Raw genomic sequence first — 22,044 nt, forward strand, 5'->3', positions numbered from 1 at the left:
GTACAGAGGATGAAGTTCAAATATGCTTGGACTTGTTGCACACACCATGACAGGGAGCAACGTTGGAAGTTGTCGGATTAGTTGGAATTTGTGCAACTAGTGAAGTCCAGCTCCCAATATACTATTAGGGGCATGTGACTGAGTAAGGATCCCAATGTACCAGTGAGACGTGCTCAGAAAAAAACAAGTTTGGTTTTGAAAGCTGTCTCCCTACATCCAGATCCACACTGTGTAGACACCACTTCTTCTCAGTCAGTATAGACTCTACCATAGCTCATCTCTAAATCCTGTTAGATAAATGTTTCTGTGCTGGAGTCTGGGGGGAGTAGAGAGAGAGGGAGAAGGAGAAGGAGAGGGAGAGGGAGGGGGAGGGAGAGGGAGAGGGAGAGAGAGAGAGGGAGAGAGAGAGAGAGGGGGGGGAGGGAGAGAGAGGGAGGGAGAGAGAAGGAGGGAGAGAGAGGGAGGGGAGAGAGGGGGGAGGGAGAGAGAGAGAGGGAGGGAAAGAGAAGGAGGGGAGAGAGGGAGGGAGGGGGAGAGAGGGAGAGAGAGAGGGAGGGAGAGGGAAAGGGAGAGAGAGAGAGAACACCATGTTGTCCCAATTTGCCTCGTCACAGCTTTACTCAGCCCTCTCTCACACAATGTTGCAGAAGTACAATGTGGACCTCTGCAGTACTTACTTACTGACTTACTGCCTGTAATGCCACTGGTGTTTAGGGCAGCAATGGAGGTTGTCCATCTCTGATAGTGTTCACAGATTCCTTCATCATGTCAGTGGCTTCCTCTCGGTTTTCATTACTGTCAGTCACACAAGTCCTGGGTGGTCACACAGGTATCGAAGGTATTCTTCACTGCTGTTTCCGTAACAATTCTGTTTTGCCAGTCAGGGTTGTTAGCCCTGAGCTGAACCCCGGAGCCTGGAGGACCAGTGGTTTGCTCTTACGCTGGCCTCTACCCTTTGACCTGCTTGGCATGGCTGACCCTACCAAGAGACAAAACATAAAGCCCTGACTCCAGCCAACAAACAGTAGCTCTCTGGGTCATCAAGGCATGCAAGCCTCGAAACCAAATAACAAGGTTGTGGTCCTCTTGGAGGTCTGCAGTTGCCTTCCCCATCCTATTTTTGGTGGTGGAGGAAGATAATGATGTCTTCAGTGGCAGCCAAGGATACAGAATAACCAAATCAACTATATGACAGATGATCTAACGTATCTGACCCATTCAGCTATATTAGAACTCAAAAACATGAACCCCAAAACCTTTCATTCACCAGTAGGCAGGCAGAAAAAGACAATACACCAGATAAACGTAGCACAGACACAAATTTCAACCCAGGATGTGATCAGGAATTAAATAAAAGTAGTATCAGTGACGATAAAAATCTTATGCTGAACCTGACTGTTTCTCACTGCAGCAATATCACTTCCCTCTAGGAACCCGTACAGCTCCCTTTTTAATCTTTAGAGTCAATCTATGCCCAGTTAGTGGCCTATTCCAGTTGTTAATAATATTCTGGGAGAGAGATCTCATAACACCTAATCTAATCATTTGCTTTATTGCTTTGTGTCACTTGTTGTCCTTAATATACCTGATTCTGATATTCTATCCAAATATAAACATCATTTTAAATAGTACAAGCAAATACAGAACTATCAGTCCAATCTGCTTTGCTCCCTATCATAAGGGAATCTTTCAATCTATTCCAATAGGATACGGGCAGCACTCATGATTAAGTCAATTCACATCTGAAGTTCAGTGAAAAAAGTTTTATTTTTGCTTTTCATCCACTGGAAAACAATGATAACAATGAATTTACAATGCAAGCTTTCCCCGTGTTCCCAAAATCTGCCTTGGCTATCGGAGTTCTGCCCCTGTGGTTCTGAATGAAACATATGCAAAAGTATATGTCAAAATTAGAGCAAAACTGTAGATATTTCCCTCTTTACAAATTCAATCTCTCTTATGTTCTTCTCACTCTTTCACTAATCATTTCACAGTGGAATGTTGCCCATACATGGTAGCATTTCATTTTGAGGTGTGCTTTCCCTTAACCACATTAGTTTTAGTTTGAAGGTAAGCAAGCCTGTGAATCCAGCAATTACGCACCTGGCTAAACTGACAACACCTTATGAAGTTTCATCATGTGACAACCATCTGGACAAATCACAAATGTTCAATCAGTGATGAGACCAAGAGCTAGACACATCACATGGCATCTTGCACAACTCAAGGGTCGTCTCCTTCAAAGAAGCATTTCTGAGTTCTGGTGAAATGATCTTCCTTTTGTTTTGCCCATGTAGGATGCCCAGCTTTGGCTTCACAAACCCAATGATCCCAGTAGCTATGCAAATTTCTCTCCTGTGTTTTTAAGAAACACATTTTAGTAGTGAAAATTTTTTTTAATCCAACTTTTGTTTCAATATCATTCCTTTAAATTTTTTAGACTATCGTTTACAATCTAATCTTCCTTTTATGAAAGCAGTTTGAGCCTGGCTGAGCTAAACTCCATCCCTCTTCAGGAATCTGGCAAATTCATCACTGGAAAAGTTACTTCTATTTACCTTGACAAACACGTTAAAGGAAAGTGGCCCCTTTAGGAGTAGCACTGCTTTTATCCATCTTGAATGTGCATCTAACACAGAAAGATCACTGTATTTTCAAAATACATCTATAAATGTGACCACCATTTATTCAGCCGGTAGCTATACCAGACAACAACTAGTGCTGGATTCTTCTGTTGCTCTTGATATTGCTTACATTCCTTCACAATTTTCTCCAACAATTTGCCTATTCCAGCACAGTGGACAAAACCCCTGATAATATGATTGATGTCAAGTGTATATACATTAGAGATCCTCATGCAGTTTCATCAGAATACTTACCCACCCTCACAGTGGAACAGCACCAATGGATCATCAAAGGAATGCAACATTCACAAACCCTTTTATTTATCATAATAATGATCTATCATTATTAAATTTTCCTTCCCATTCATGCTGTGTATTTGCATATCCCTGAGAGGGAACCAGACTGGTAGGCTGGCATTTCATCAATGACACAGTGTCACCTAGCATTTGTGCTTTACACACAGGTGCACAACTGGTAATCAGCTCAACAACTGCTAAACCTTCTTTATTTAATTACAAAAAAATATTGATTTGCTTTGGTAAGAAGCCTTCATGCAAAACTAATTGGTTGTTCATTTCCATCAGACATCTTTAGCCAATACATCACACGACATCAGCGATGGCTTCACTAAATCATAACAATCAAGAATCAGTGAATTTGACAGCAACGGACTCGGATTAAAGCTTTGTATTCCTCTGTTCATTTCAATTTTATCTTCTGATTCAGCAGCTTATCTGAACACTTCACTTTAAGACAGCAGAGCACATCTGTGGTAATTAAGAGGTCCTAAGTGGGCCTTCAACTCTATCAAGACCTTTGTTTCTCTTTTGATTTTTAACTTGTATCCTCCAGAGATCCTAATGGTGCCATCTGTCTTAACTACAGGAACAATTACGTCTAAAGCAGATGAGGGAGGCAAGTGCTTTTACACAGAGCTGCCAGGGGAAGTGATAGAAACCAATACAATAGCAACATTTAAGAGTGTTAGGACGGGCACACATTTTCACCAGATCTTCTTCCAATTTGGCACTGCCCAAGCACCTTGATCCTTTCTCCATTGTTAGTATGGGGAAAGACTAACAAGTCCTGAGCTTTACATATCTTCTGGTTTGACTTGTCATTGTTCATTCCAATTCCTCACCTGTACTCCTGTGCAATGTTACAAATCCAGTTCTGTAGTTGCTTAACTTCTGCCTCGGCTGGCAGCACCGAGTGCTTGCCTGAATTTCAGCTTCCTCACTGTCCATATCTAAAATTCAACACTTAAATCCAATTACAATTTAAAAATAAAACGATTATTTGTACCATTTTAATAATGTACAGAAATCTGTCCTACATCAGCAAAATTAACATCACAGCTGTGTTGTCTGCAAGTTTGATTCTTGCTATTTTTTTCTTAGGTGGCAGACAGTGACAATTAAGTTGGAGCAGGGATCTGTACATGAGCTTTGGCCATTCACAATATACTGTGTATCAATGAATAGGATGAGGGAATTAAATGTAACATCTCCAAATCTGCCAATCACTCAAACCTGGGATGAAATGCGCACCGTGTGGAGGATTTAGAAAAGCTCCAACTTGACCTACTCAAATGAAGTGAGTGGGCAAATGCATAACAGATGCAACTTAATGTGGCCAAATCTGAGGTATTATCATTTTGGTATTAGTGACAGAAAGACAGATCTTTAAATGAATGGTGGTAAGTTGGGAAAAGGAATGGAGACCTGCGTTCTTTTGTACATCAGTCACTGAAAGCATATGTCCAGGTGCAGCAAGCAGTTAGGATATATTAGTATTCATTGCAAGATGATTTGAGAACAGAGCAGGGATGCCTTGCTGCAGCTGTATTGAGTCTTGGTTTGATTCCGTCTGGATCAACCAACCCCTCAACCATCAGGATCTTGAACAAAAGATGTATTAAGACATTTTACCCTGTCCTGTTGTAAAGTCTCATGTAATTGATGGATCCTATCACAATTAATCAGATATTCCTTTCACTCTTACTGGTGTCAAATCTCTGCAGCAACACAAAGTTTAGAGACACACATTATGATACCTGACATGCTTGTGAATCCCATATCTGATGTTTTTCTGTGATCCATTTGTAGGTCACCTGTTCACTTGCTTCACCTTACTTCCCAGTCCCCACTTTTTCTCAGATCTCCAACTTCATAAAGTTGATCGTATGTCATACAGCTTACAATTCTAATGAAGGGGCACACCTGAAATATTAAACTGCCTGATCTCTTCTCGGGCACAGAAGAAAATGTGGTATATTTCCAGCATTTGGGCTTTATTTATACAGCATGTATCGTACGATAAAATACTGATTCCTGGATGATTGTATTCACGAGAGTTAATGAGAAATACAAATGACACATGCAAAGTTCTGACATGCCTTACCAGGCAGGATATATTCCCATGCCTGGAGGACCTAGAACCAGGGTCACAGTTTCAGAATACCAGGTGGGACATTTACGACTTAGGTAAGGAAAAATGTCTTCATTCAGATGGTAGTCAACTTGTGAAGACCAAGTCACTGAATATATTCAGGGAGATGATAGATTTCCAGATACAAGAGGCATCAGGAGATATAGAGGGAGAGAGCAGAAATATGTATTGAGGTTGAGGATAACCTAAGGTTTTTAAACAGTGGAATAGGCTTGAAGAGCCAATGGCCTATTTCTGCTACAATTACTCTCTGTTCCTATGTTCTATAGTTTGTGATATATAATTGCCAAACTCACCAATGAATCTAATGCTGTAAGTGCATTGAAGCTTGCTCTTTTGATACATGACTTTTTGGATTCATTTTCCAGACATACATGACTGTCCTTTATGGGTGGATTTGGAGAAAAACTCGGTGAAGGGGTATTCTTTGGCCTCTTTACTGGGAGCTCCTCTTCCATTTTGCTTTCTAAGATTGGTAGTCGAGACCTTAATCCCATCATGAAACATACATTAAGAATTTGGTTTCAGTTTTGTAGATTCTTTGAGTTTAATAATTTTGTTCTTTCTAGTAAAATCCATCTCAATTATTTTTTTAAACTGTCAATTTCCGATCAGACCTTTTTAATTTGGAAAACCAAAAGAATAGTAACTTTTTTAGACTTGTTTATAGCAATTGCTTAACGTCTTTCACTCAATTAGTGGACAAATATGACCTATCTAATGCACACTTTTTTAGATAGTTACAAATTAGAAATTTTGTACGTAGTTTACTTCCAAATTTTCCCTCGGCTTATTCACCCAGTATAGATACTCTTTTTCAGGTTAAACCATTTCAAAAAGGACTGATAGCTATAATTTATAAATGGTTATTGAATTTGCATATGTTATCTAATGGTAACATTAAAGCTGCGTGGGAATTGGAATTTCACAGGTAATTAATGGGATAACATTTTTCATTTGGTAAATACTTCATCTATTTGTGCCTGTCATTCCTTGATACAGTTCAAGGCAGTGCATCGGGCACGGATGTCAAAGGACAAATTAGCCCGTATCTTTTCCAATATTAATTCTATTTGCGACAGATGTGATATTGAGGTGGCTACTTTAACACTAAAGTTTTGGTCTTGTATTAAGATAGATAATTTTTGGAAAGAAGTCTTTCAAACTTTATCAAAAGTGTTGAATTTGGCTGTACAACCGAATTTACTTACAACAATTTTTGGGATCATTCCATCAGAAGCAGGATATATTCCTGTTTCCGCTCAACGGATGATAGCTTTTACAACTTTAATGGCTAGGAGAGCCATTTTACTTAAATGGAAGGATTCTAAATCTAATAAAGAGCAGTGTCTTTATTGGCTTACTTCCATTATGCCCTGTTTAAGTTTAGAGAAAATAAGAAGTCAGACATTTGATACATCCTCTAAATGTGAGGAAACTTGGCGACCTTTTATTCAATATTTTCATATGATCTGAGTTACGGCTCTTCTAGTTACCTCTTCAAAATGTTGGATTTGATCAGAAAGTTTTTCTTTTTTCTTGCTTTCATTCTCAGTTTGAGCTGCACAGTTCCCTGTTTTTCTCTTTTTTTTGTTTTTTTTGTTTAGTAGGGTTTTTTATGTTTATTAAAACTATAAAAGTTTCTTTATCTTTTTTCTTCTTTTCATGGAATGATAAGAGGAGAATCGATTATCTTATTCCTTATTACATACTATTAGATTAATACTATGTTTGATCTTGATAATGTTTATTTTACCTTTGATATGAATTGTTATTGAAATAGATATTTGAGATAATTCTCCTCTTGTTTATATATATGTACTCTTTTTTAATTAATAAAAAGATTGATTAAGAAAGAAAGAAGCTTGTTCACCACCATCCGTTAACTCATCCTCAATTCATTTTCACTTCCTTCACTCACTTCAGCTCATTTTAGTTTGTTATTCCCAACTCACTCCAATGTTGATAAACTCAGAAGGAAACCCAGGCTGTAATTGTAATCAGTTATTTCACAGTGTATATTTGGGCAATGTACAGGTATTCTTGTTCAATTCCAGTGCTTATACAAGTGTAAAGCAAAATTTGTTTTAAAAAAAATAATAATTTCAAGCTTCAATGATCTTCAATTGCCAACAGTTAAAGTAGGATAAGGAAGAAAAATTGCCATCTGGAATAATATCTGGAACTATCACTTAGTTCCTACTCTGTATTGCAAAAAGAAGTTAGATTCAGTGAATAACATCATTTTTATGTTTCGGCAGCTTAAATTTTGGATGAGTGATATCTGGTTGCTTACTATTTCAATATTAAAATACTTTTCTATGTCTTTACAGCAGTATGAAAATGCTAGTCTATGCCATCAACATAATGCAGCCTGTGTTAACATTGTAAATATAGTCTATTGGCATATGTCAAACCCCAAAATATAAAAACAACAATACCAGTGTGCAAGTTCCTTTGTTATGTTAAATCAGATCCTACGGCAGGTGGTTCTTTTTCCAGCAGATGTTCATCTTGTTTCTGCCAATGTTTCCATTGCCTTTGCTCATCTATAGTATCACTCAGCTGCTGCCTGAGTCAGAAATTCATTGCAGAAGTCATATTGATGGCTGTGTATGAACACACGGGCGTAAAAACATATACATGCACAATTGTCATACCAGATGAAATGGAGTTTAGGCAGGGTATAGAGCAGATAATTAAATGACAATGGGATAAATTACTCTATGATGCCATACTAAAGGGTGACAAATATCTACCAGCAATATGTATCAGCCTAATTCAACAACTTACAATGTATTAACCTTCAAATCCCTTGCTCAAGGTACAAAACTTGTGTACATAGTGAACACTCCAAAGCCCCAGAACCATTACCGATATTTGGCTCTTCGAGCTTCAGATCTTATATATCCCCCCCGGTTCACCAGTACTGGTTACACCTGCAAATCATGCAAAAGTGTAATCTGAGTGTGCAATAGTCACAGAACTCACCTCCCGCCCATATGCCACCCTATCTGTCCATCCACCATCCTGTGATCTGATCTGGAGATGATGTTTTCCACAGCATTTCTTGTATGTCCTTCCCCAATCTGTCAGAAAATGGATTCAACAATATTTTCAGTGAAATGAGCCTCAATACAATATGTTATTTGCTTATTCACAGACTCAAGGACATTCACAAGCTACAAATAAAATCCCACTTCACTCAGCTTTCATTTAAACGTACTGTGGGTTAACAGTAAAGAATCATATTCTGGAAGAATTAGAGAACTTTTATTTACAGTAATAAACAAACACATCTTAATCCAGCCACACGCTGGAACATTCTAGCAAACCTGCACATGCTCAGTGCTCTGTCCAATCATGTACTGGCACATCATTGCACGTGATATCACCACACTCTGTTATTTTGGCTTAACTTTGGCATCAAGCTTCGTTCTTCAAATCTTCCAGTGGCAAAGATTGACCTCCTAATCCTAGCCTCTGGATCTAGGTCCAAACTTGCATCTCTCAAGGTTGAGTTTTAATGATGTTATAAATGTTTTTTATTGGAAACATCCAAAGGAACGAGGAGCTCAGCAGTGCATGGAAGATCTGGAAGTGTGGCTGACTACGGCTTGTAACCAGACCATTACTTTACCACGTTGTGCTCTGCTTTCCCAACAACTACTACAAGTGCACGAGATGATAACCTGCACAAGTCAGCTTTGAGGCTTGCATTTAAAGAGGAATTTTGAAATTGGGCACTTGGCTAATAGATAAAATGGAACAGAATTCTGACAATCAGAGGATGCGCCTTGTTTCTGTGATACCTCCCAGGATGTGGTGCCGGGGAAACATTAACAAGCCTCAGGAAGATCCTCTTTACCGGATGGCAAATTCTCTAGGCAGCTGGGGGGCGTGGAGGTTTAATTGTTGAGAATGTAATTGCTTCATTTTTGATTTTACCATCTTTTCATAAAGATCACATTAAGTTGTGTTATTTTGCTGAAATTCTTAATCAGTGGTAATTTCACCCACTGTAAAGGCAAAAGTTCTTTCCACAAGTGCATTTGGAATCTATTATCCAGTTTTTGTGAGAGTACTTTACTGCTGGTTGCTCTCTGTTATTTGAACTAATCAATAAAATATTTATTCTGTACTCTGTACTCACCAACACTGACATATGAGACTAATTATGAACCAACTGAACATTATGAGATATTCTTTGCACATTGTCTGGCTGTCAAAGCATTTAATTCACTCAGGAAGGGGAGGGTGTAATTTCTACATGACACTCTTAATTTCTATTTACACACTGAAAACCATTCATCTCAGGGCAATTTTCTTTTTGATTAATAATGAACAGTATTGAAGGGATCTGAATGGTTTATGAGCCTTGATGAAGAATATGGGAAGCAAAACAGCCAGGAAATTTGAAAAAGGAACATAAAAGGCCTGATTACCTGGAATCAGTGTTGGATAAAGTCTGAGTTCTACTTAACTCTTCATGCAGTCAAAATACTGCTTCCTACCGAGTAACCATGGTTAATATTTCACCTCCACATTTATAAGTTAACACAGCTGCTAAAGCAAATCTATTACGTATTTATACACTTACTGTGGGCTTACATTTCAGTGCCTATTAGAATCTTTAAACTAAAATGCAGAAAGAAAAACTCATCTAAGTGCACGTAGAATTTTAACTATCTCACGAATTTCTACCTTGAACACCTCTGTATTCCCACAGGGTTCATTCAGTTTCCGGATTTCACCCTTTTGTAAAGATTTACTCTTCCTCCTAAGTTTGGACTGGAAGTTACTTTCTTATCTACCATGAACCAATCTTGTAGGGCAATGATATATAGCATACATTTTTCTTATATTCTCTTTAGGAAGATATTGTATGATGTGTTTGCAGGAGCTAACCGGCAGGTTATTATTAACACAGATAGGACTGTGATAGAGCTTACCATCACAAAATAATAAGTGTTTTCAATCACAGTGTTAATCCAACATGATGATCTTAGTTGTTTCTGCAGTCTACCCTGGACCCAGTATCCAATGCATTCATCTCATATTAGTATTGCCAAACCACGTGGAGTACATTATGGTTCTTCACAGATGATCTATGCTCTACTTTTCAAGGCATACACACTTATGCAGGAGCTCTACAACTAATGAAAAGGATACATCAACCGAATCCCACTCTCAGTCTGCTTGTGCTCTGCCGTGTGTGTAATTGAATCCAGCTGCCAACACCTCACAAGAGGGGGAGGAACAGTAACTTCTCATGGTTCCAATTGGTAGAGTTGTTGCCTAGTTCCTCCCAGTCTTTTCTGCCTTTAGGTTTCACGGGGGACAACAAACTGTTTCTCGATGAGGGGTATTTTGCTCTGTTAGTTCTCCAGGAGGGATGCAATCTATGCCTGCAAACATGAAAGATCTGGACTACGTGGTGATATGGGAGGAAAAATGACATGTAACATTACTACTGCAAAAGTGTCAGCCAGTGTCCATTTCCAAACATGGAGGATCTGGTCACCAGTGATAGTTAATGGGATCACCATCATCACATTTCCTATCAACTTCCTTGGTTTTCCATTGATGGAAAACACAGTTCTGGGCCACGTAAATTCTGCGACCACAAAAAAGAGTCAGAGGTGACAATGACTTATTTCCTGACATCCCAAAGCCTTTCCACCATCTTCAAAGCATAAGACAGGTCTGCGATGGAATACATGTTACTTCTCTGGTAAAAGCAGTTCCAACAACTCTCAACTAAAACAAAGAGGACTGGTTGGTATTTCAGCAAATTCCCTAAATATTGATATATTTCTCTACACTGTGAATGCAGTGAGCAACATATACAATACACTGCAGTTGCTTGTCCAGGCTACACTAACATTTCTAAAGCCCACAACCTTCCCACCCAGAAGGACACATGGGAGCACCATTATCCTGACTTGGAAACATATTGTTGATCCTTCATTGTCCCTTGCCCTGAATCCTAGAATTCTTTTTCCATTATCATTGTGGGAAACAGAAGGATTGCTACAGTCGAAGAAATAGCTAACCTCCTCCTTCCTAAGAGATGGGCAATAAATGTTGGCTTTGCCAGTGGCACTAAATCCTGAAAAAGAAGATAAAAACACACCACCACAATTGGAATAACATTAGAACCACGACACTTAGGACTCAAGAACATTAGTATAGCATCATTATGTAAAACACTGCCTAGTATTTTTAAATGACTGAAAATGACTCTTAAAAGCCATTTTGTAGAGGGATTGAAGTGCAGAAATTATTTGGTTACTATATTTTAAAAAGCTCATTCAGACCTCTGTTGCTTTTGCATTCAAATGTTCCAGCTTAATTCCTGGAGCCTCTTCAAAGATCATTGTGAGTGGGCATAACTTCCTTTTCAGACTGATTAATCCTGAGGATATGGCTAATGTTGCAAGCGAAACCTGCCTCAATGTGATGCTTTTAAGATTATTGCAAAAGATCAAAGAAACTTTCATGGGAGTGGTGGAAGAGAATGTTGAGGAGAAAAATGCAGCAATGTATAACTGTGGGAAAGCTATCATTTCATTGGAAGAGGACTGGATATCTACAAGGGTCCTATTAGTCTGATGGCATGTGGAATACTACAATGAGCAATTCAAATTTTAGTTAACCAAGTACTGGAAATTCTACAGAAACATTAGCCCAGATGTCAGTGATTTTATTGTTGAATTAAAGAATCCACTGCTCCACTGAAATTTCTGAACCGTCAATTGTGTCCAGCCTTGCTGATGAATGTATTCAGGCAAGCCTCACTGGAACACCAGAGTTTCACTTCAATCTGCAGTGCTGTGAAGATGGTACTGAAAGATATGAAGGTCCTTCAGCTGAATCCATTTATAGATTTCTGAGCACATTACAAAGACATAATGGCAGTGACATTTTTTTCTGTGAATGTCAGTCACGGGAGTGAAACAAGAAGTTGGGTGACAACTGGGTGTAAATGATGTGAAACCTTGTTATCAGTCTTAAAGCTTGGTGCTACAATTGTAAAGAGCAGAAAATATTGAATGGACTTGTTATAGTATGCAGAGTACAGTAAGAATAAGTAAAGGTCAATGGCAAGGAGTAAATTTACAGAATATCTTCAGAGGAATGCCCTGAATACAAATGAAGATCTGGAAGGATACGTGATGAATGGTGTTACTGCCACCGATGGTGAAGTGGGAAAAGATGGTGTCAATCTCACAATAGGAGTAAATGGGGGCATGTTGAGATAAACACTGATACTGTCTTGGATTAAATGGTGATGACAAAAGTGCCAGACTAATGATAAATGTGACTGGCTGCACTTGAAGACCAACAGTGTTGGGTAAAGACTGGATCAAATTTGAATGGGCACAGATATTCTCCTTGAGCACTGAATCTGATGTGACAGGGAAGTACAGACTTTTTATCAATAGTTACATCTTCCACCTCTAACTACATGTGACAAAGAAGGGTAAGAGTGTGGTGCTATTGGGTGAAGAGTGTGGTGATATAACTTAAAGCAGACGAGAGGGACAGGCACACAAAGGAGAGACAATGCAAAGTGAGGTGAAAAGTCCTCTGGAGGATGAAAAGTGACTAATGACACCTCCGCACAAAGGGGTATGGCCGTGGAAAGCTCTGTATAATTATAGGAATGGAAAGTGCCAAAATCAGCAAGTAAAATAGACAATCCAGAAGCTGTGGTGAAAGTTAAACAGTCATGGACATTATCAACATAATGCAAAGAAAAGAATGCTATGATGTTGCAACTGGTTGGATTTGATGACAATAAAGTACCTGAGTTGGTGACCTTGACAAGAAAGGAAAGAAATAATGATCACACACCCAAAGCTGGAGGAACTCAGCAGGTCAGGCAGTATCTATGGAAATGAATAAACAGTTGGCATTTCAGGCCAAGGCCCTTCATCACTACTGGGAAAAAAAGATGAGAAGTGCTCTGACTTCTCATCTTTTTTTCCATTCCTGTAGAAGGGTTTCAGTCCTAAATGTTGACTGTCTACTCTTTTCCATAAGTGCTGCCTGGCCTGCTGAGTTCCTCCAGGATTTTGTGTGTGTTGCTTGGATTTCCAGCATCTGCAGATTTTCTCTTGTTTTTCAAAGTCAAGGTAAAAAAAAATTATCAGAGTACATACATGTTATCCCATACAACCCTGAGATTCTTTTTCTGCGGGCATACTTAGCAAATCTATAGAACAGTAATTGTAAGCAAGATCAATGTGCAAATGCAGGTATAAATAAATAGCAATAATGAAATAATAATGTAACAGAGCCCTTAAATGAGCGATTTGTTCAAGAGCCTGATGGTTGAGGGGCAATAACTGTTCTTGAACCTGGTGGTGCAAGCCCTGAGGCACCTGTACCTCTACCTGATGGCAGCAATGAGAAAAGAACATGACCTGGGTGGTGAGGATCTTTGACAGTGAATGCTGCTTTCCTAAAGCAAAATTTTGAGTAGATGTGCTCAATGGTTGGGAGGGTTTACCCATGATGTACTGGGCCAAATCCATTATCCTTTGTAGGATTTTCCACTCAAAGGCATTGGTGTTCCCATACCAGGCCATAATGCAGCCAGTCAGCACACTTTCGACCACACATCCATAGAAATTTGCCAAGTTTTTTAATGACATGCCAAATCTCTGCAGACTCCTAAGGAAGTAGAGGCTTTGTTGTGCTCCTTTTGCATTTTTATTTGTATGAAGGGTCCAGGACAGGTCTTCTGAGATAGTGACACCCAGGAACTTAAAGTTACTGACCCTCTCCACCTCTGATCCTCCAATGATTGCTGGCTCATGGACCCCTGGCTTCCTTCTCCTGAAGTATATCAATCAGTTCCTTGGTCTTATTGGCATTGAGTGAGCTACTCAACATTTGTGAACTAATGGTCACATTTGACTTCCATTTGTTGGAAGCTTGAGCTCTGGAAGGAAGTTGGAAGGGGTGAATGAGTTTTTTTACTGATGCAGAGTTTCTGGCTGTTGACATCAGGATTGGGACTCATGCAAAATGTGGTTGTGCAAACCTCAAAACTGAGAAACATCTGTAAAGGGCATTGGAAAGTGTGCTGCTTTAATGAAACAAATGCCTCTGCATCTGGCATGATGAATTGATTTGTGATGCATTATAATGCTACTAACTCCAAGGTGCTAATGTCAGGTTTGCTGCCTCTGTAATTACAATCCAATATGGTTAACTATTCTTTGTGGTGCTATATTGCCTTTAAGTGATGCTCAGAACCAGTTATTAGTAGGCCAGGATAATAAACAGTTACATCTGGCTACAGCTCCTGGTATTAGTGTGAATTTTTACAAAGATCCAAGATGTTGCAGTGCTAGAAACTCGCTAAATCAGGGGTTGCCAACATGGGCTTCCACAGATCCCTCAGTTAAGGGTAGCGGTCCATGTCATAAAAGTTTGGGAAACCCCACGCTAAAGGTCTTTGGTTAATGAAACAAAAACAGAGCATGCAGGTCAGGCAGCATTTGAAGAAAGACATTTTCAACCTCTCACTGCTACGAGCAGAAGTTCCCACTTGCTTCAAAAAGGCAACAATTATACCTGTGCCTGTCAGAATGCTGTTCATTGACTAGAGCTCAGCATTTAACACCATCATTCCCACAATCTTGATTGAGAAGTTACAGAATCTGGGCCTCTGTCCCTCCCTCTGTAATTGGATCCTCGACTTCCTAACTGGAAGACCACAATCTGTGCGGATTGGTGATAATATCTCCTCCTTGCTGATACTAGTGCACCTCAGGGGTGTGTGCTTAGCCCACTACTCTACTTCCTCTATACCTATGACTGTGTGGCCAGGCATAGCTCAAATATCATCTATAAAGTTGTTGACGATACAACCATTGTTGGTAGAATCTCAGGTGGTGATGAGAGGGCGTACAGGAGCAAGATATACCAACTGGTGGAGTGGTGTCACAACAACAGCATTGCACTCAACATCAGTAAAACGGAAGAGCTGATTGTGAACTTCCAGAATGGTAAGACGAAGGAACACATACCAATCCTCTTAGAGGGATCAGAAGTGGAGAGAGTGAGCAGTTTCAAGTTCCTTGGTGTCAAGATCTCTGAGGATCTGACCTGGTCTCAACACATTGATGTTGTTATAAAGAAGGCAAGACAGTGACTATACTTCATTAGGAGTTTGAAGAGATCTGGTATGTCAACAAAGACACTCAAAAACATCTATAGTTGTACCATGGAGAGCATTCTGACAGGCTGTATCACTCTAGTATGAAGGGGCTACTGCACAGGACCGAAAGAAGCTTCAGAGGATTGTAAATTTAATTGGCTCCAACTTGGGTACTAGCCTTACAAACTACCTAGAACATCTCAGAAAGGCAGTGTCCATTATTAAGGACCTCCAGCACTCAGGGCATGCCCTTTTCTCACTGTTACTATCAGGTAGGAGATACAGAAGCCTGAAAGCACACACTCAGCGATTCAGGAACAGCTTCTTCCCCTCTGCCGTCCAATTCCTAAATGCACATTGAGCCATGAACGCTATCTCACTTTTTTAATATATGTTATTTCTGGATTTTTGCACAATTTTTAATCTATTCAATATACGTATATTGCAATTGATTTACTTATTCTACTTAACACCATAAGATACAGGAGCAGAATTGGGCCATTTCACCCATCGAGTCTGCTCAATCATGGTTGATCCTTTCTTTCCTCCTTCTGAACCCCATTTCCCGGCCTTCTCCCCATAACCTTTGATACCATGTCCAATCAAGAACGTATCAACCTCTGTCTTAAATACACACAATGACCTGGCCTCCACAGCTGTGCATAGCAACAACTTCCACAAATTCACCATCTTCTGGCAAATGAAATTTCTCTGCATCTCTGTTTTGAATAGACGCCCTCTATTCTGAGGCTGTGCCCTCTTGTCCTAGACTATCTCACCATGGGAAACATCCTTTCCACATATACTCTGTCTAGTCCTTTCAACATTCGAAAAGTTTCAATGAGATACCCCTCGTCCTTCTAGATTCCAGCAAGTTTAGACACAGAGCCATCAAATGTTCCTCACATAATAACCTTTTCATTCCTGAAATCATCCTTATGAATCTCCTCTGGACCCTCTCCAGTTCCAGCACATCTATTCTAAGATGAGGAGCCCAAAACTCTACTCAATACTCAAAGTGAGGCCTCACCAGTGCTTTATAAAGCCTCAACATCACATCTCTGTTCTTGTATTCTAGCCCTCTTGAAATGAATGCTAACATTGCATCTGCCTTCCTCACCACCAACTAACCTTTAGGGTGTTCTGCACAAGGAGTCCCAAGTCCCTCTGCATCTCAGATTATTGGATTTCCTCTCCATTTAGAAAATAGTCTGCACGTTCATTTCTACTACCAAAGTACATGACCATGCATTTTCCAACATTGTATTTCATTTGCCACTTTCTTGCCCATTCTTCTAATCTAAGTCCTTCTGCATTCTACCTATTTCCTCAACACTACCTGTCCCTGCAGCAATCTTTGTATCATCTACAAACTTGGCAACAAAACCATCTATTTCATCACCTAAATCATTTATATTCAGCATGAAAAGAAGTGGTCCCAACACCGACCCCTGCAGAACACCATTAGTCACTGACAGCCAACAAGACAAGGATCTTCTTATTCCCACTTGCTGCCTTCTACCAATCAGCCAATACTCTAACCATCTTAGTGACTTTCCTGTAATACCATGGGCTTTTAACTTGGTAAGCAGCCTCATGTGTGGCACCTTGTCAAAGGCCTTCTGAAAGTCCAAATATACAACATCCACTTCACCCCCTTTATCTATCCTACTTGTAATCTCCTCAAAGAATTCCAACAGCTTCGTCAGGCAGGATTTTCACTTAAAGGAAACCATGCCGACTCTTTACTATCTTGTCTTGTGTTACTAAGTACTCCATCACCTCGTCCTTAACAAATGACTCTAATATTTTCCCAACCACTGAAGTCAGGCTAACTGGTCTATAATTTCCTTTCTGCTGCCTTCCTCCTTTCTTAAAGAGAGGAGTGACATTTGCAGTTTTCCAGTCCTCTGGCACCATGCCAGAGTCCAATGATTTTTGAAAGATCATTTCTAATGCCATCTGTCACAACCACGGATTCAGCGGCTCAGTAGATATGGCAATTGCGCTTGTGAATTTGCACTTGTTAGCTAATTATTATTGAATCGTGGTAGCATTTAACTCCATACTTGTCATCGTAGTGCTTGTCGAGACTTGGACAGAGCATAGCAACACTTCGCTGCTGTTTTGCATTCAGCCTTCTCTGAGATATTGGGCTTTCAAGTCAACTGACTCTGAAGACTAGCATTATTTGTTTAATGTTTAGACATTCTTTTTCCCCTACAAAATCCTACCTTGGCGCCTCACCATGGTGTAGGAGTGACACTGGCCGAAAATCAGCTAAGTACGGAGGAGGTTCGTTCTCTGGCAGGTCTAACCTAGCCGTGAAGGTGATGTTCCATTGGTATACTACTAGACCAGATCTAGTAGTAGGATCGTAGCTAGCTAAGTCAGGGAGGTAAGCTACTTTGCTATTTTGTAGGTTATGCCTCTTCAGGCAAAGGCTCCCCCCAACAAGGATGCTGGCAGCAGGGCCTCTGATGGGGACTGCGGCAGATGAATCCAAAAGGGTCGATGGTACAACCACCTGGGTAGCATGCAGAGGAAACAGAGTTCTGGTCAACGGATGGCATCACTAGACTGGTTAGTTGTCACTGCGGGGCAGCTTCCTTATCCGTTAAGTCTGCTACACTCCTGTGTACCACTTAGCATCAGATTTGAAAGCCCAGAGAGACACAACACAACCAGAGAGGTGGGGGCACAACACCATCTGTCTTATTACTGTGCAAGGTGAGTTGGAGTAGAGTTTCTGAAAGGTGTCACGTGCCTGCAGAGACTAAACTCTCAGCACAGTCAACATCGAAATTGATGGACAGCCAAAGAAGAAGAAGGAGACGTTCTTTTCAGCCGCAGTGTAGGCTTCGTTTTCCTTTTGAGAGTTTTAGTTAATGGCCCTGTTTGGCCTTGCATTTATTGCTTTATTTCCCCTTTAACACTGTTGGTATTAAATTCTGTGAACTATCGACCTGCTTGTGTCTCTCACTCCGCACTTGGACCATATCTAAACTTGGTAATGCTGTCACAATCTCTAACTCTACCTCGTTCAGAACCCATCTGGTCCTGGTGACTTGTGTACTTTTAGGTCTTTCAGCTTTTCCCTTGTAATAGTAACTGCATCCACTTCTCTTCCTTTACACACTACAACATCTGGCACACCGCTAGTGTCTTCCACAGTGAAGACTGATGCAAATTACTTATTTAGTTCATCTGCTATCTCCTTGCCCCTGTTTCTATTTCTTCTGCCTCATTTTCTTGTGGTCCTATATCCACTCTCATCTTCCTTTTTTTTTACATACTTAAAGAAGCTTTTGCTATCCACTTTGATATCTTGGACCTCCAGATAGTCCACAGCAGTGGTAATTGATAAGTTTGTGGCCTAAGGTAGAAGGAGATGAGTTATACAGCTCTCGTTACATGCATATGCAGTTCAACTCTTTGAGTAAAAATGCAGAAAGTTTGAAGTTAATAAGTCATCTCCTTCTACCTTAGGCCACAAACTTATCAATCATTCCATGCTGTGGACCACTTCTGGAGGTCCAAGACGCCGACTTCTACAAAGAAGGATCCGTATGCTCCACGACCACTGGACTAAGTATGTAAATGTAGGAAAAATAAATGTGCTAGGTTTTCTAAAATTGACACCTTCTACCTTAGATCATGAACATATCAATGACCCCTTGTACATCAGCTTTGACTTCCTTTGTCAGCCACGGTTGTACTATTTTGCCGTTTGAGTATTTCTTCACTTTTGGAATACACATGTCCTGCACTTTCCTTATTTTTCCTAGAAATTTATGCCATTGCTGCTCTGCTGACAACCCTGCCAGCAGCTCCTTCCATAGAACGGTAGAACGTTACAGCACAGAAACATTTCTTGGCTGTGCCAAACCATTTTTCTGCCTAGTCCCACTAACCTGCACCTGGAGCATATCCCTCCATGTACCTGTCCAAGTTTTCCTTAAATGTTAAAAGTGAGCCCACATTTACCACTTCATCTGGCAGCTCACTCCACACTCCCAGCACTCTCTGTATGAAGAAGCCCCCCCCCCCACAATGTTCCCTTTAAACTTTTCCCCCTTCACTCTTAACCCATGTCCTCTGGTTTTTTTCTCCCCTAGCCTCAGTGGAAAAAGCCTGCTTGCATTCACTCTATCTATACCCATCATAATTTTATATATTTCTACCAATTCACTTCCAATTTACTTTGGCCAAATCCCCTCTCATACCAAAGCAATTTCCCTTACTCCACTGAAAAACTGCTACATCAGACTTTACTTTCTCCCTATCAAATTTCAAGTTGAACTCAATCATTGCATTATCATTGGTTCCTAAGGATTCTTTTACTTTAAGCTCCCTAATCGCCTCCAGTTCATTACGTAACACCCAATCCAGTATAGCTAATCTCCTAGTAGGCTCAACGACAAACTGCTCTCTTAGACAAAGCTATCTCTCAGGCATTCAACAAACTCACTCTCTTGAGATCCATTAACAACCCAATTTACCCAGTGGACCTGCATGTTAAAATCTCCCATGGCTATCGTAACATTGCCCTTTTGACACTCCTTTTCTATTTCCTGTTACCGCCTCCCAGTCACTGTTGGGAGGCCTGTATCTAACTGCCATCAGTGCCCTTTCACAGTTTCTTAACTCAGTCCACAAGGATTCAACATCTTCCGATCCTATGCCACATCTTTCTACTAATTTGATTCCATTCCTTACCAGTAGAGCCATGCCTCCCCCTCTGCCTACCTTTCTACCTTTCCAATATAACGTGTGACCCTGGAAATTCAGCTCCCAACTACAACCATCCTTCAACCATGATCTAGTGAAGGCCACAACATCATACTTGGCAATCTGTAATAGTGCAATAAGATCATCCACCTTATTCACTTGATTCTTATACTCCACGCATTGAGATACAAGACCTTGACTACTGTATTTGCTACCCTTTTTGATTTTGTATCCCCAATGTACTGACACTCACTCTGTTGGCTGCGACTATGTCCCATCACATGCCTGCCCTTCCTGACAGTCTGACTACACACTATCTTTACATTTCTACTATCCGTCCTGTCCCGAGTCCAATCACACCAGTTCCCACCCCCTTCCCCCAACAAATTAGTTTAAACCCTCCCCAACAGCTCTAACAAACCTGCCCGCAAGAATATTGGTCCCTTTCACGTTCAGGTACAACCCATCACTTTTGAACAGGTCATACCTCCCCCAGAAGAGATCCCGATGATCCAAGAATCTGAAAACCTGCCCCTGCACCAGCTTTTCAGCCACGCACTTACCTGCCAAGTCATCCAGTTTCTACCCTCACTGGCATGTGACACAGGCAGCAATCCAGAAGTTACTACCCTGGAGCTCCTATTTCTCAGCTTTCTACCTAGCTCTCTAAAATCTCTTTTCAGGACGTCTTTGCTTTTCCTTCCTATGTCAATGTGTAGGAAGACATCTAGCTGCTCTCCCTCCCTCTCCAAAATGTTGTGGACGCGATCTGAGACGCCCCTGACCCTGGCACCCGTGAGGCAACATACCATCTGGGTGTCCCGTTCACGTCCACAGAATCTCCTGTCTGTTCCCCTCATGATTAAATCCCCTATTTATTCTTCTATATTATGTATTGCATTGAACTGCTGCTGCTAAGTTAACGAATTTCACAACACATGCTGTTGATAATAAACCTGATTCTGATTAACTATTCATTTTGTCCAGACTGCCAAAGGGAGAAAGCAAATGAGTTTTAAGTTGCAGAGAGGGTGGAGAAAGGATATGACGAAGGAAGTAGCTGTGATAGTCTGAGGACGGAGTTGCCTTGGTGTGACGCTGCTGAAGAAGTCATCCAGCTGATAGCAGTGGACAGCAATTTTTTTCGAAAGTGTTGATTCAGACTTCTATAATTTCAGGTTACTTTTATCATGTAGGAACTTTGAGAAATAATAAATCAATTTTTACTGAATATAATGCATTTAATTGTATAACTATGCTGACGCCTTGCAATAGTTCAATTAATCTAAAAATATCTTGTTGTTGACTTTCATTTACATTCAGTGTTTGAGGTTTCTTGCATAACTGTCCAACAATAATCAGCCAGCATTAATGGATTCCATTTGCCCTAATACTGTCTCCCCATGGCCACAATATCCTGGTGAAACCTTTCACCATGCTTGTCACTGACAGTAACAAGATTAGCAGGTAAGAAGTCCAAAGGGGAATGCAGAAAATGAATCTTTAGTGACACATTGCACTTCATGGTTTTGCATGTTTGAAACATTTTGTCAACCAAATTTACGTAGTTTGGTGCTCTGTAGTTGCCAAGAAAATTTTCAACAACAACCTTGATGTCATAAGGTGGGCATTGAGAGTGGACCCAAATGCAAGACATAGACACTGAAGTACTAGGAACAGGACTAGGTGCGTCAAGAAAGCAAGGGAATTGGGGAAGAAATGATGCTGGACAAGACACAGGCCCCGGACGAGACTAGGATACAGGGTCTGGACTAGGACTAGACTGGGAAAGCGGGACCTGGACAAGGAACTTGGAACTAGGAACCTAGACAATGACTCCGAGCCAGAGACAGAGATCCGGAACCTGGGTCTTGACTCAGTCTCAGACTCCGGATCCAGGCGAGGACAAGACATGGCAAGGCAACAGGACTGGATGTGGGGGCAGAACTTGGGACTCCTGGGCTGGCTGAGGACATGAAGCTCAACCTTGGACAAGGGAGACTGGAACACAGAGCCTAGGTCTTGGGAGACAGGAATGCAGAACTCAGAGCTGGGACCCC

General features: G+C 40.6%; 1 long non-coding RNA gene across 3 annotated transcripts in view; it reads right to left on the reverse strand.

Moving 5' to 3' along the window:
• Positions 1 to 1,790: 1,790 nt before the first annotated feature.
• Positions 1,791 to 22,044, reverse strand: part of LOC132398561 (uncharacterized) — a 58,526-nt gene continuing 38,272 nt past the window's right edge. Inside the window, exons 3-5 of one of the 3 annotated variants that reach the window (XR_009513696.1) lie at positions 8,068 to 8,165; positions 3,767 to 7,685; positions 1,791 to 2,355 (exon numbers count right to left, since the gene is read on the reverse strand). This is a non-coding gene — a long non-coding RNA (uncharacterized LOC132398561). Of the gene's footprint in view, positions 7,686 to 8,067; positions 8,166 to 22,044 lie in introns of all 3 variants that reach the window. The other 2 variants (XR_009513697.1, XR_009513695.1) reach the window with 2 other exon arrangements.

The sequence above is a fragment of the Hypanus sabinus genome, chromosome 8 (assembly GCF_030144855.1).
Source record: "Hypanus sabinus isolate sHypSab1 chromosome 8, sHypSab1.hap1, whole genome shotgun sequence".
Classification (NCBI taxonomy): Eukaryota; Metazoa; Chordata; class Chondrichthyes; order Myliobatiformes; family Dasyatidae; genus Hypanus; species Hypanus sabinus.